Raw genomic sequence first — 12,447 nt, 5'->3', positions numbered from 1 at the left:
TCGCCTCCCTTTTGTTACCAACTTTTGGAAAGGTGAGTGTGCACACAGTAGCATCGCTCTCCCACCATCTCTTGTGGTTTGCCCTTATCCTCCACCCTTGGTGGGCACTCCTCACCGTGTGCCACCTGGTCATTCTCTCGGCTCGCCCTCCTTTCATCCCTGTAGTGTGTGACACGTGACTCACCTGCTAGCTTGGTAACTTCCTTTCGCTGTGTTTCTATGACACAGCATTCTGCTGCTTCTCTTAGCTGCTACGTCTTCTCACTCTCGCTAGCTCCTCCTCGATTTTCCCGTTTGGACTTGGCAGCTCTCATTAGCTCTTTCTTCCATAGTTTTATGATTTTTGTTTCTCCTGAGTCTTAGCCTAGGCCAGTTCACTTTATAGCATTCATCACAAGGCCTCTATCTTATCTCTGACGACGAGAAGCAACACTGCAGAGTGGTCGGGAATGCAGTCTGAGCCAAATGGCCCCGGTTTGAATCCCGGTTCTGCTGTGTGACCCTGTGTAAATAAATTGCTCTTTGCTCTCTATGCATGCTTCCTTGCCCTTGAAACAAGTGTAGCAATACCTTTCTGAAAATGTTGTTGTGAGAATCAAATGAGTTAGCCCATATGAAGTGCCTGGGACACAGTAAGACTCTAAAGTTGTTAATTAGCTGTATTGACATGGCACTCAGCTCATGAGTAATATTATGATTTCTTATATACATTTATTTAAAAATAAACAGTTACAAATAATCAATATTTCATTAAGTTCATTATTACCACTGAGAGTTTACTCTTGGTAGACTTGGGCTCAGTCACATTCTTGCTTTATGTCATTTCATCCTCACCTCAGCCCTAGAAACAGGTGCCATTTTATCTTCATTTTGCTGGTCTGTGAGAGGTCAGGAGGCCTATCCAGCTTCAAGCGCTTGTGGCAGAGCTGGTCTGTGGCAGAATGTGATGACTGTCAACTGCTGTGCTCTTAGCTGAGGTTCCCTAAGTGCCAGCTGACTGACACATTCAGGAATGTTCCCCAGCCTCCCTGCAAGCAGTCCATAGCCATCAAACGTTGCTCTGTGGTGAATACCCACTCTATGTTGCTATGTGGAGTTTGAGAAGTGATGGAGTTTTATACAGTCATAAAACCACAATTGTCATGGCATTGCCTTGCCTTCACCTGGGTTATCTAATTATTTTACTGACCCTTCTTTGGTTTCACTGTTACATTTTATGTTCTTGAGGTATAGGGATACTATCTTTTACTTCATTTATGTGCCCTCTCTAGCATCTGAGGTAGCACTGTCTTCAAACATTTGTTCTTACACACAGCAAGCCAGAACGTTTGTGTGTTTTTATAATTTATTTATTTATTTATTTATTTTTTGGCCATGCCACACGGCTTGCGGGATCTTGATTCCCTGACCAAGGTTTGAACCTGTGCCATTGGCATGAAAGGATGGAGTCCTAACCACTGGGTCGCCAGGGAAATCTGCCGGCCAGATTTGACAGAAGCAAATTCAGTATGAAGGACCTTAGTGACAATACCCTTCATCCTCACCCCTAATGGCAGCTCCTCTGAAAAGACTTCCCAGGTCCCACCGCTTGCCATCACCCCACCTCCTCCCAGCCCTGGCATTCCCTGCCCGCCCCTAGCATTCATGACAACAGAGCATCCTAGCCTTGAGTCTAGACGACTTCCTCCCATTACCCACTCCGTGATCGGGTCAGATCTGTGATGATAGGTCAGGGACCTATCAACCTGACTCATTTCCTTTGTGCCTAGTTGTGCTCAGCACATAGAAGGTTCTCAGTAAGTACTAATCCAATAAAGAAATGAAGGAGGCTTTTGAATGAAGATTTCTGAGTCTCCTGAAGAATTTGCAGATGGCAGTAACATTTGACTCCTTGGGGGCTTGAGGTAAGAGTGGGCGAAGATTTCATCCCTGGGAGTGTGTGTTTTCCAGGCATGAAGGGCGGTGCGTGTGTGTTCGGGCGTTCTGTGGTTGGCTCCCTGAATTGTCTACTCCTTCCCCCCAACTCTGGCTACCCCTGAAACATCACCCACATCTGTACCTCCACCCAGCTAAGGCAGGCATGATACCAGAGTGTCTAGACCTTTCCTCCGCACCCTTGGCTGAGCCACCTCTAGAATCGAGCCCCCGTTCCCATGCCCCCTTCATTCCCCTCATTGCCCAAGTGAGTCCTGTTTGAGTGCATCATCTCCGTGGAACTTTCAGATTGAGAAATATTGTGAATTTTCCCGTGGGCCAGCTCCAGTTATCATCATATTTTTTAATTTGTTTGCTTTCATAAAGCCCTTTCACTTCTTGAAGCACTGTCATATACTGTTTTTCATTTGGACAAAGCAACAGAGGGAGTTTAATAATGATGTTGGCAAAGTAAAACGAATGATCAGTAATATTGCTGTGTCTGGTACCAGAATCAATACTTTATATATTATTCCATTTAATTCCTAAGTGGTGGCTAATAGAGCTCTAGAGTTTGGACTGATTGAATTTGAATCTTGGCTTCCTTACCAGCTGCATGACTCTGGATAAGTTACTTCAATGCTCTCTGCCTATTTCTTAATAAGGAAAAAGGGCATTTAAGAATAAATATTCTGTAGAGTTGTTGTGAATAGGAAATAAGATAATACATGTCAAGTGTTATGCACTGTGTTTGGCACATAGTGAGTATGTAGTAATTATTATTTCTCACAGAAACATATTATAAACTATTTTAACAGATGGGTAAAGAGAGGCTTCAAGTCCTGATTCAAGGTACATGGATTAACCACAATGAATCCCACCTGTTAGGTGTTGACAGTCATACATTCTTCTTGTTAGATTGACTTGAAGACTTGGGCCAGTTGGTCTTGCAAAGTAATGAAAGCTTCTGACATGTCATTGTTGGACAATTTTGAATTCTCTTGTTCCCAGGTGGTAATGTGCCAGGCCCTCTGATCTTTCTCCCTCATCCCACCCCCCCACCAGACTAGAGGAATGAACTTTTCTGTTTGCAAGGGCAGCATAGTTCCCCGATATGGTTCAGCGGTCACATCCCAGTTGCCGACCTTCCCACCAGCTGTCACACCCTCTACCTGCTGCCAAGTGGCCCTGGAAGAATCATCTGAGTGATTTCCTGCCCCTGGAGACATCAAAGCTGGCTCTCTCCCTGTCCCCATTCTTCTTACTGAATGCACCACTGGTCGATATCAATGGAGACAAGTGTTTCACAGCCTCGACAACTTGGGGAGAATTCTGGTCCATGGGAGGGGGGCTCCATGGCCAGGATGCAGGGAGGGGGGGAGTTGGAGCAGCATCCAGCGGTACGGCCAGGCACTCAGGCCTTGGAGGCATCCATGAAAATACCAGTAGGTGAGGGGCATCATCATACACCTGATACCCTGCATGGGTTTCCAAAGGCAAGCCTGCTGCCTTGAGTTATTATTTCTATATTGTATAATAATCAGGCCACTATTTTGAGATCATGTCAAAGATAACAAAGCATCAGAAGCCTCTTCCGCCGCTGAAGAACCAATCAACCTAAACTAATACTTTAATGACCACTTTTCCCAACGAGAAAACAAATTCGGGCAAAAAAAAAAAAAATGAAGCAGGTTTGCTGAGAAGAACCTTGTCTGGTCAATGAAAAGAAGAAAGAGACGTCTGGAGCCATGGCAATGGAGTAGGGATTACTTTGATCTGGAAAATAGGTTTCTTTCTTTCTTCTTTTTTTTTTTTTTTTTTCCCTCCAGTGCTTTTTCTCAGGCAGCCAAGAGATGCTATTGAGTTTGATGAGGGAGGCCCTTTCAGAATGAAGGGGCACCTCAGAGGAGAATTGAATGACCGCTTTCATAGGCAGCTAGTCTAATAGTCTCATGTTTGAAAAATATGCAATTAAAGGAAATACTATTACAAATAGCCCCTATTTGTTGCTTTAAAAATACTATCGATTAACTGAAAAATGAGAGCGAGGTGTGCAAGATTATTGTGTTAAGTGTAAACTGCAGATTGTTGCAGGGAAACACATACACACCGAGACGCACGACCTATGTGCGACACCCAAGGAGCTGGAGAGAAGGCGCCTGTGGTGGATCAGAAGCTCTCTATTCCTTTACGTATTAAAAGTGACTTTCAGAAAGTCTTGCCCACCAGAGTTTTTTTATCACTTTCTTTGTGTCAGTACTGTTAATAAAAATCTAAGTGTTATTGGTTAGGAATTCAATTTCTTGGAAGTGTAATCTGCAGCAATTGGAGGGTCTCTGTGCGTGAGAATGATGCTTTTTAATGAATGCTCCATGGGCATTTGAAATGAAACAATGGGGATCCTGGGCAGTTTGATCTTGCATTTTCCAGCAATACTGCCTTTACCTTGCAGCCCCCTGCCAAGTCCCTCTGCATCCCACCACCTGCCTGCACACCACATCCCAGGTCTGCTCAGCTCTTGCCCTGCGCTAATTGGGAGATATTTAGCAAACAAGTGGATGTTTGTCTTTAGCTGGGGATAAAGGAAGACTTTGTCCTTCCCAAAATATATGGAAACATCTCTGGCTATTCTTTTAAGAGCTTTCCAAAAATCTTTGTCCAGGTAACTTGCCTCGTTGTCATGGCAACTGTGAGATGATTCCTGTCTGCTATCTTGCCTTTTTGCCTTTCTGGATTTATTTAACACTTTTATAACCGATATAGAGCTGCCATTTAAAAGTGGATTTCTAATCTTCTGCCTACTTGAGGCAAATAAGACTAAAAGCATAGTACCTATTTTTAGGCATTTGATTTTTTGTTGTTATTGTTATTTAATGGAAACAGTTGACTAGAGAGTCATGTGTCCCTGTGTTGTGTACATATTTACCTATGATGCAGGTGAAATTAGATTTTCACTTTCTTTTTAAAGCTAAATTTTGATAAGCATGTATGATGCACTAGGCAATGTATTAATCAGCCTTTTATCTATGTTTAATCCTCAAAACAAATCCACGTGTTGGTGTTATTATTGTTCCCATTTTGCAGGTGGAAAGCTGAATTTGTAGAAGGTTGAGGAATTTGCCTAATGTCACATAGCCCCCAAGTGCTAGAGCCACGGGGCAAATCCTGACTCCACGGTCCAAGTGTGGCTACATCACAGGTATTTGAGGGAGTCTCCTCAGCAATGATCTATTGCTACCACACGAGGATGCGGAGCTGGGGGTTCATGCCTTGTTAGCGTGAAGGGTTTAGAACAGACCTAAGTAAGCATATCTTCATGGAAAGGACCATCTGACTTGGAAATGGGAGATGATAGGTTATAAAATCTTCTTAGGATTTCATAAGTATAATAAATATACTGACAGTGTAATAAAATCCTGTCTGGAAGCAGAGGGATGAATTAAAATGGCCCATGGGATCATACGAGATCCTTTGATTCCATGGGTTGGGGGCAGGCTGGTGTTGCAGGGAGAGTCAGAGATCCACTTGTTGGGAGGACTGAAGTGGACTGGCCCCCTGGGGCAGGCAGGCAGGGGAGACACACAGCAGAGCACAGTCCCTGGGGGCCCAAACCTCTCATCAGAGAGAGGCCGGCTGCTCCAGGGTTCAGTCACTATCCCATGGCCCAGCTGGGAGAAGTCCATCTCAGAGTAACCAGAGACTCACCTGCAGCCTTGGAGCCCATATCAAGCTCCTTCAGTGTATCCACACAGACTGCTTGAACTCCCCGCGAGTCCTTAATATCCATGGGGCCTTTGGCTGGACCATTCTTTTTCTCCCTCTTAAACAACTCATCTATTCGATACTTGAGCAGAAGGACAGGCTACCGGTGAGAGGTGTGGTCTCTGAGAGCCAGGCTGCCTGGGTCTGATCGTCTTACCATTGACTGGTAACCTTGGGCAAATTGTTCTCCATCACCCCAGTTTCTTAACAGTAGAAAACAATGATGAGAACATCTGCTTCACAGAGGCAGTGAGAGGATTAGGTGAAGTGGTACTTTCAATAGGCATGGATTGTTGTTGTTGCATAATTCTTGAAATTTCACGCTAGGTACCAAACTCACCAAATACCTGTCTTGTCACCCCATAGATTGGGGTAGCTGCTGCTACTTTGTGCGTCTACAGTACCTGTGCTTCTCTTAACCTAACAGAGTTGCTTCTTTGTATTCTCTGATAAACTGAGCAGATTGGGGAAGGAAGGGGCCCTGTCTTGCTCATCAGCTCACAGCATAATGTTTATGGGGCTCTTTGCTGTGGAATAGTATCAGGAGTGGGGTCCCCAGGCTAGTCTCAAGTAAGGCAGGTTTCGTTAATGCTTCCCCGTAATTATTTGAGAAGTTTTCTGTTAACCTCTTACTATTTTGGAAACTGGTGGAAAGAGAAAAGAGACACATTTACATATTCTATGCCTTCACAGGAAAGCCAAGCAAAGTATATTATGGTTCTAAGACCTGACTGACCAATGAATATGATAGGGCGTGATCAGTGTGAAATAGAATTTTGTTATAGAGACGTGTACTAAAGGCAAGGCTTCCAGTGGGCCAGACAGGATGCAGACGATTCAGTGAAACAGAGGGGACTAATTCAGGAGGGGAGAAGAACAAGACTAAAAAGTGTAGAGCTGGAGACAACCACTGAGAGGATGCAGAAGGGTGGGAGGGTGGATATTAGACTGGGGGGGGGGGCGGGGCTGGGTTCATGAATCCATGGCTCTGTAAGCAAACAGCTCCAGAGTGGTTGAGAGCATGGATCTCAGAGTCCCAATAAGCAGGGTTTGGACGCTGGCTCACCTGCCTACTGGGAAGTGACCATGTGCAGAAAGGCTGGGCTCATTAAACTTCCATCATCTTTCTTATAAAATTGGACGTTCCTGGGAGGAATCCATGAAACGATGCATGGGGGAGGTCGAAGCTTGGTGTATAGTGAATGCTCAGCTATTATTTGCTTTGTTACCAAACATACCTCTCTGAACTTGAAAAAAAAAAAAAAATCCTGACCCTGGAGGTTGATGAGACATGTCTCATTTCCAGGTCTATTTGGGAGATTTTACCTGTTGTCTCAATTTTATAACCAAAGGAACATGCATTCTACTACGTAAGTTACAATTTGCAAAAGGATGATTGTATTCAGACCTCTAACAGCTTGAGAGGCAGGCTACTTATCATTTTCTAGCTCAGGCATCTGAGGCATGGAAAGGCTAGAGAAATGTGCAGTTAGTGGGTGGAGGCACCATAAATACACTCAGGACTTCTGACACTAGTGTAATCGCCCCTGCCCCCATACCAAATGGGTGTGTATTTCTGGTGAATGACTTGGATGAAACCAAAACACATGAATGTCTGCCAAACCCTTTTTGAATTTGTATCACATCATAATTGGTAAATTTTGCTAAAGGAAGAATATATAAAGGCATTTCAAGGGCATTGGTTTTGCATTCATTATCTGTAAAGGACTATTGAAAAAGAATGTAAAAAGAAATCAATTTACTGGATATCAGCTTCAAAAGCATGAAAAATCTATTGTACCAAGTGGATAGAGCTGGCAGGGGCCTTGTGTTCACTGCCTCTAGGCAGACTATATAGGAATTATGTATGCCACGTGTATTATGGTTCATTATAGAGATTTTTTGTTTATTTTGAGCTCATGGAGTTGATGCTATTGCATTTTGTTGTTGTTGTTTGAACTGTTGTTCAGTGGCTCAGTCGTGTCCAACTCTTTGTGACCCCATGGACTGCAGCGCACCAGGCTTCCCCATCCTTCATTATCTCTTGAAGTTTGCTCAAACTAATGGATGGCTCAGTGATGCCATCCAACCATCTCATCCTCTGTCACCCCCTTCTGCCCTCAATCTTTCCCAGCATCAGGATCTTTTCCAGTGAGTCAGCTTGTCACATCAGGTGGCCGAAGTATTGGAGCTTCAGCATCAGTCCTTCCAATGAATATTCAGGGTTGATTTCCTTCAAGATTTACTGGTTTGATCTCCTTACTGTGCAAGGGACTCTCAAGAGGCTCCTCCAGCACCACAGTTCGAAAGCATCAGTTCTTTGGCACTTAGCCTTCTCTTGGCTCTGTTAAGTGAGGCTGGCAGAAAGCCTGGTCACCATCTTCCAGCAACCAGAAGGGAATCTTTTTAGGAGAGATGTGTGCAGGTGCTGGTGGTATAAATTCCTTCTCAGGTACTACAAGAGCAATTGAATGTTCCTTCCGATCTGGAAGCCTAGTCGATCCTGTGTTTGAAATGACTTCTTTGGAGGCTGTTGGAGATTTTTTAGCCTCATTTCTGGAATTCATGTGGTGATACACTACTTTCATTTTTGTCTTGAAGCAGATGCAATAGAAGACCTGAAGCACAAGCATGTTTAGCCTCTGATGGTCTCTGGGATACAAGCACGTGTTGTATCTGTTGCACTTGGCTTTGATCTTACTTTATCTGGGACCAAGATGTTTGATAATTTGATACTCTAGTGGGATTATTCAGAACTTAAAAAAAAAATTCAAGAGTTGTCTCTCATTGTTCAGAGACAAATTTCACAAATGAAATCAACAGTCTAGTTAGGACAGTGGTGCTCGTACTGCATAACCGAGCCATCTGTCTCAAGTTGCAAATTTGAGAATTTTGTTTTCATTTTATTATGGGGGAAAGCATGGCATATTTTTTGTATATATCTTCAAAACACATGGTATAAAGTGATAGAATGATAAAATGTTGAAACTGGAAAGACCACACAATAACAGACATCTCGAGGTCCTGACTATTTCCTGCCAGAGCATAGTTTATTTACATACAGAGCCATAATTCAGGTTGACAAAGAACCCTTGCTGTGATTATAGGATTTAAGAAATTTCACATTTACTGTTACTGCAGTGGCTATACCATTTATACTAATTTACAGTCTTTGGAAATTTCCTTCAATGATAAGTTTTAGTACTTTGAGTATCCATACTTAATCAAACTTTGCATTTCAAGACTTTGTTTAGGGTGTGTCTACAGACTTGGCTTCAGGTCTAGAAATTTATCTGACATTGATGCCCTTTGTAATCAGTACCACTCCCAGATTTTGTTGTGTTTCCTCTATATAATATATATTATGCATACTTTGTATATGTAGATCACACCCAAATCACCTGGGTTAGGAATAGGACTGCAGTCTAAGAGGGAACAGGTTTGCATTCTGGAAACCAGTGGCTGGGCAATAGGAAGGAGAAAGGAAGGCTTCAGCTTGGTGGACTGAAGTATGCCCAGGGCAGAATGACCCCTTGTGGGCTCCATCTGCTGTGGACCTCCTTGGAATTCACTTTCAGGGCCAGGCAGTTTCAGTTTTTTGGCTAAGGCTGCCACACTTCCTCAGTGTCCTTATCTATAATAAGTCTTTGATGGTGACAACAGAGGCTACATTTTCCTTTGAGCTTAGGATGGTCATTTTCATAGTTTCTTTAAGCATCTTCTGATTGGCTCACAGAATCACCTCTTTGCATTTATGTTATTTTTTAAAAAATTTCTTTCATAGAGAACATTTATCCTTTTAAAATCCTCAAATTATCCTTAGGGTTAACCCCTGGGATGCTTAATACATCCTACCTTACCCTAGTTTCTCTATTTTTTTCTTGCTAGGCTATGGTAATGATTCTTTTGCATGCAAATTCTGTTTTCTTCTTTAAAAAAGTTAAACTTTGAACTTTGCTGGTGTTTCAGCGGTTAAGATTTTGCACTTCCAAAGCAGGGGGCATGTGTTTGATCCCTGGTTAGGGAACTAAGATCCCACATGCTGCATGGCAAGGCAAAAAAAAAAAAAAAAATTATTCAGTGAAGATTAAAAAAGAAAAAAGAAATTAAACTTTGACAAAGCTCTGAGTTACCAAAGACTATTCCTTTTCAACATGTAATTTCCTGGTGAAGAGAAAGACATGAGTGTCCGCTGGGGAGGTGCATCAGAGAGCAGGTTTATTCTGGAGGAAGGCAGCAGCAGTGGGCATAGCTGGGGTGAAAGGTGATACAGTGCGTCTTTGAGGAATGAGAGTTTTATTGTCTTGATGCGCTCTCTGAAAACTGAAGGTCCAGGCAAAGAAGAGAAAGGGAATTAGGTTGCTTCAATAGGAATGTTCTCAGTTGACAACAACGAAGGACGTTTTTAAACCATTTGCAGAACATTGGCATAGGTCGCCAATTGTGGATATATGGGATTCCAGGAAATAACTGATGAAAGGAGAGACAGTCACCTGCCTAACTGGTTTTGGCAGTGTGCTACCTGCAGGTAGGTGGATGGGATGTACCGAAGATATAGAACAAAATTGACTAACAAGATAAGGGATGAAGTGTGGAGCAGGGGTTATGCTGAGCCATCTTCTGGACCAGGACAGGCAGGTACCCTCATGCTCCTCATCTCCTTTGCCACCATATCCAACATGTAGTCTTCAAAGTGTAGTTTTGTTTAGATTTTGTTAATTTTAATGGCTACCTGTGGCTCGGGGCTGCCGAGAACAGGATAATAGCCAAGCACAGTGCCTGGAATAGGAAGCTATTGCACTAATGCTTATTGACTGACACTTCTTTTGTGGTTAAGAATCTGCCTTCTAATGCAGGGGACGCGGGTTCATTCACTCGTTGGGGAACTAAGATCTGATGTGCCGAAGAGCAACTCAGCTCATGCACGACAGCTCAAGAAGCCTACATGCTGCAGTGAAGATCCAGTACAATGAAACACACACACACACACACACACACACACACACACACACGAAATAAATGAACGAACAATGACAAAATAAATGAACACCTATCTACTTGCCTCTCAGGGTTACTATGAGGATTGAAGAGTTTGATAAACATCTAAGAACTTTAATGAACATTCTACAGTAAGGTACTGTTTGGAAATACATTACTTGAAAATGCATGCAAATACGAATTTTATTTAAAATTCTTTGTGAGTGGAAGTCTGTGGAAAATGTAGCATATATTTTATCATCTTAAAACTTGACTTCTCTTGGATTTTGGTTATTTCATCTGTCAAGTGAAGCGGTATAAACAGGTTGGGTTTCGGGTTGTATTAGATGGTTAATGGCTGAGAGTAGCTGTGTGCCTAACGCCAGTTCTTCTTGCCACAGTATCAACTTGCACTTACCTTGTCACCATGTTTGATTTAAAAGCTTCTCTCACCCTCCTACTAGTTTGTTTACAATCCGATGTCCTCTAAACAGTCAAGTAAATAAGCTGTTAAGAATTATATGCAGTGAGAACTAGGAAGGCTCGGACTGACCAACTGTATGTGATCAGTATGTGCAGGAAGATGGGTGCCTTTGCATTCAGTGGACAAAGTGGTCAGTTGACTTGGAATTCAGATACTGTCTGCCCTTATTTATTGCTAGGTTAAGGCTTTATCCAAAAAATAAAGTATTGCCTTTTATAGTATTGTGATTTTATTGCTTTGTTTTATTTCTAGACAGAATCTAAGTTAAATTTTCTCTGACTATAGGGATATGGTGCTTTATACAGGCTTGCTCTTGCAAAAGGATGGAGGGAGGATGAGATTAGATATTAGGCAATGTTAGCTCTATCCCTGGGTTAGACAGAAACCTCTGTCTGACTTAGAATTCAGGATATACATGCTTCATTTTCCTGCTTATTTTGTAGTTAAAAAATAATTTGAACAATCTTATTTTATTAGCAAGAATTTCAGCCAGTAGGTTGTCCAGGAAAGGTTCTGACTGATGCCTGAGAAAGTACAGGTATGGGCAGACTTGACCACTAGCCTTCAGGCTTTGCAGTGGCCAGGACAGTGTGTGCCCGGCTCTAGCAACAGATTAGAGCTCCAGAAGTAATTGTTGAGTGACCAGTGAATGAATGATGTCTGAATGAATCAATGTGCATATGACAGAATCAGCAGCACATTTAACTTTCCACTAGGTTTTCAGAGAGTAACGTACATCACAGCTCTTTACTAGGCTAGGGAATTTATACTGACCTTACTCGGTTGCCTGGGAAGTCTTTCCCTGGCACACTCAGACACAGCTGTCTGTTCAAATATGACCCAACAGCAGTCTGGTTTGTCAAACACCAGAAGCTGGTCGGCTTGGTCTTTTTCACATCTTTAAGCAACATGAAATGAATATTACAGAGCTGTTCTGAGCCACCTGCTGGCAGTCCCTGTTTCCCCAGGGCCAGCTGAGTCAGAGACAGCCACTTGCTCCAATTCAGTTTCTCTGATGTAATTGCCAATTTTATTGGATAGCTGGAGGGGACTCGTCTTCATCTCCGGCAGATCTGGCTGAGTCGGACACAGCAGAGGGTCTGGAAGGGAGCTGCTCTAGGGCACTGTGGCCCAGCTGGGCAGAGAGGGGACAGGCAGGAGCTGTAGTGTCAACGTTGACTGGGACAACTAGCAGAGGCAGCCCCTGCACTCTTCTTGTCGCAGGCCCCTGGTTGGTGGGGAGCAGGGAACCTTGGAACCTGTGGCCAGTATTTTTACTTTTATTCTTTGAGGGATGTTGTCTTTTAAAA

At 43.1% G+C, this 12,447-nt stretch overlaps 1 long non-coding RNA gene across 6 annotated transcripts in view; it reads left to right on the top strand.

The window, feature by feature from the left end:
* LOC105602212 (uncharacterized) overlaps positions 1–12,447 on the top strand; it is a 305,023-nt gene that overhangs the window by 105,523 nt on the left and 187,053 nt on the right. The window contains exon 3 of one of the 6 annotated variants that reach the window (XR_009596615.1): positions 1–12,447. This exon is cut by the window's left edge and continues 17,469 nt beyond it; it is cut by the window's right edge and continues 37,950 nt beyond it. The exons of the other annotated variants lie outside the window; for them this stretch is intronic. This is a non-coding gene — a long non-coding RNA (uncharacterized LOC105602212). 6 annotated transcript variants of the gene reach the window in all.

This window comes from Ovis aries, chromosome 15 (genome assembly GCF_016772045.2).
Source record: "Ovis aries strain OAR_USU_Benz2616 breed Rambouillet chromosome 15, ARS-UI_Ramb_v3.0, whole genome shotgun sequence".
NCBI lineage: Eukaryota > Metazoa > Chordata > Mammalia > Artiodactyla > Bovidae > Ovis > Ovis aries.
This window is presented reverse-complemented; position numbering and strand designations above follow the sequence as displayed.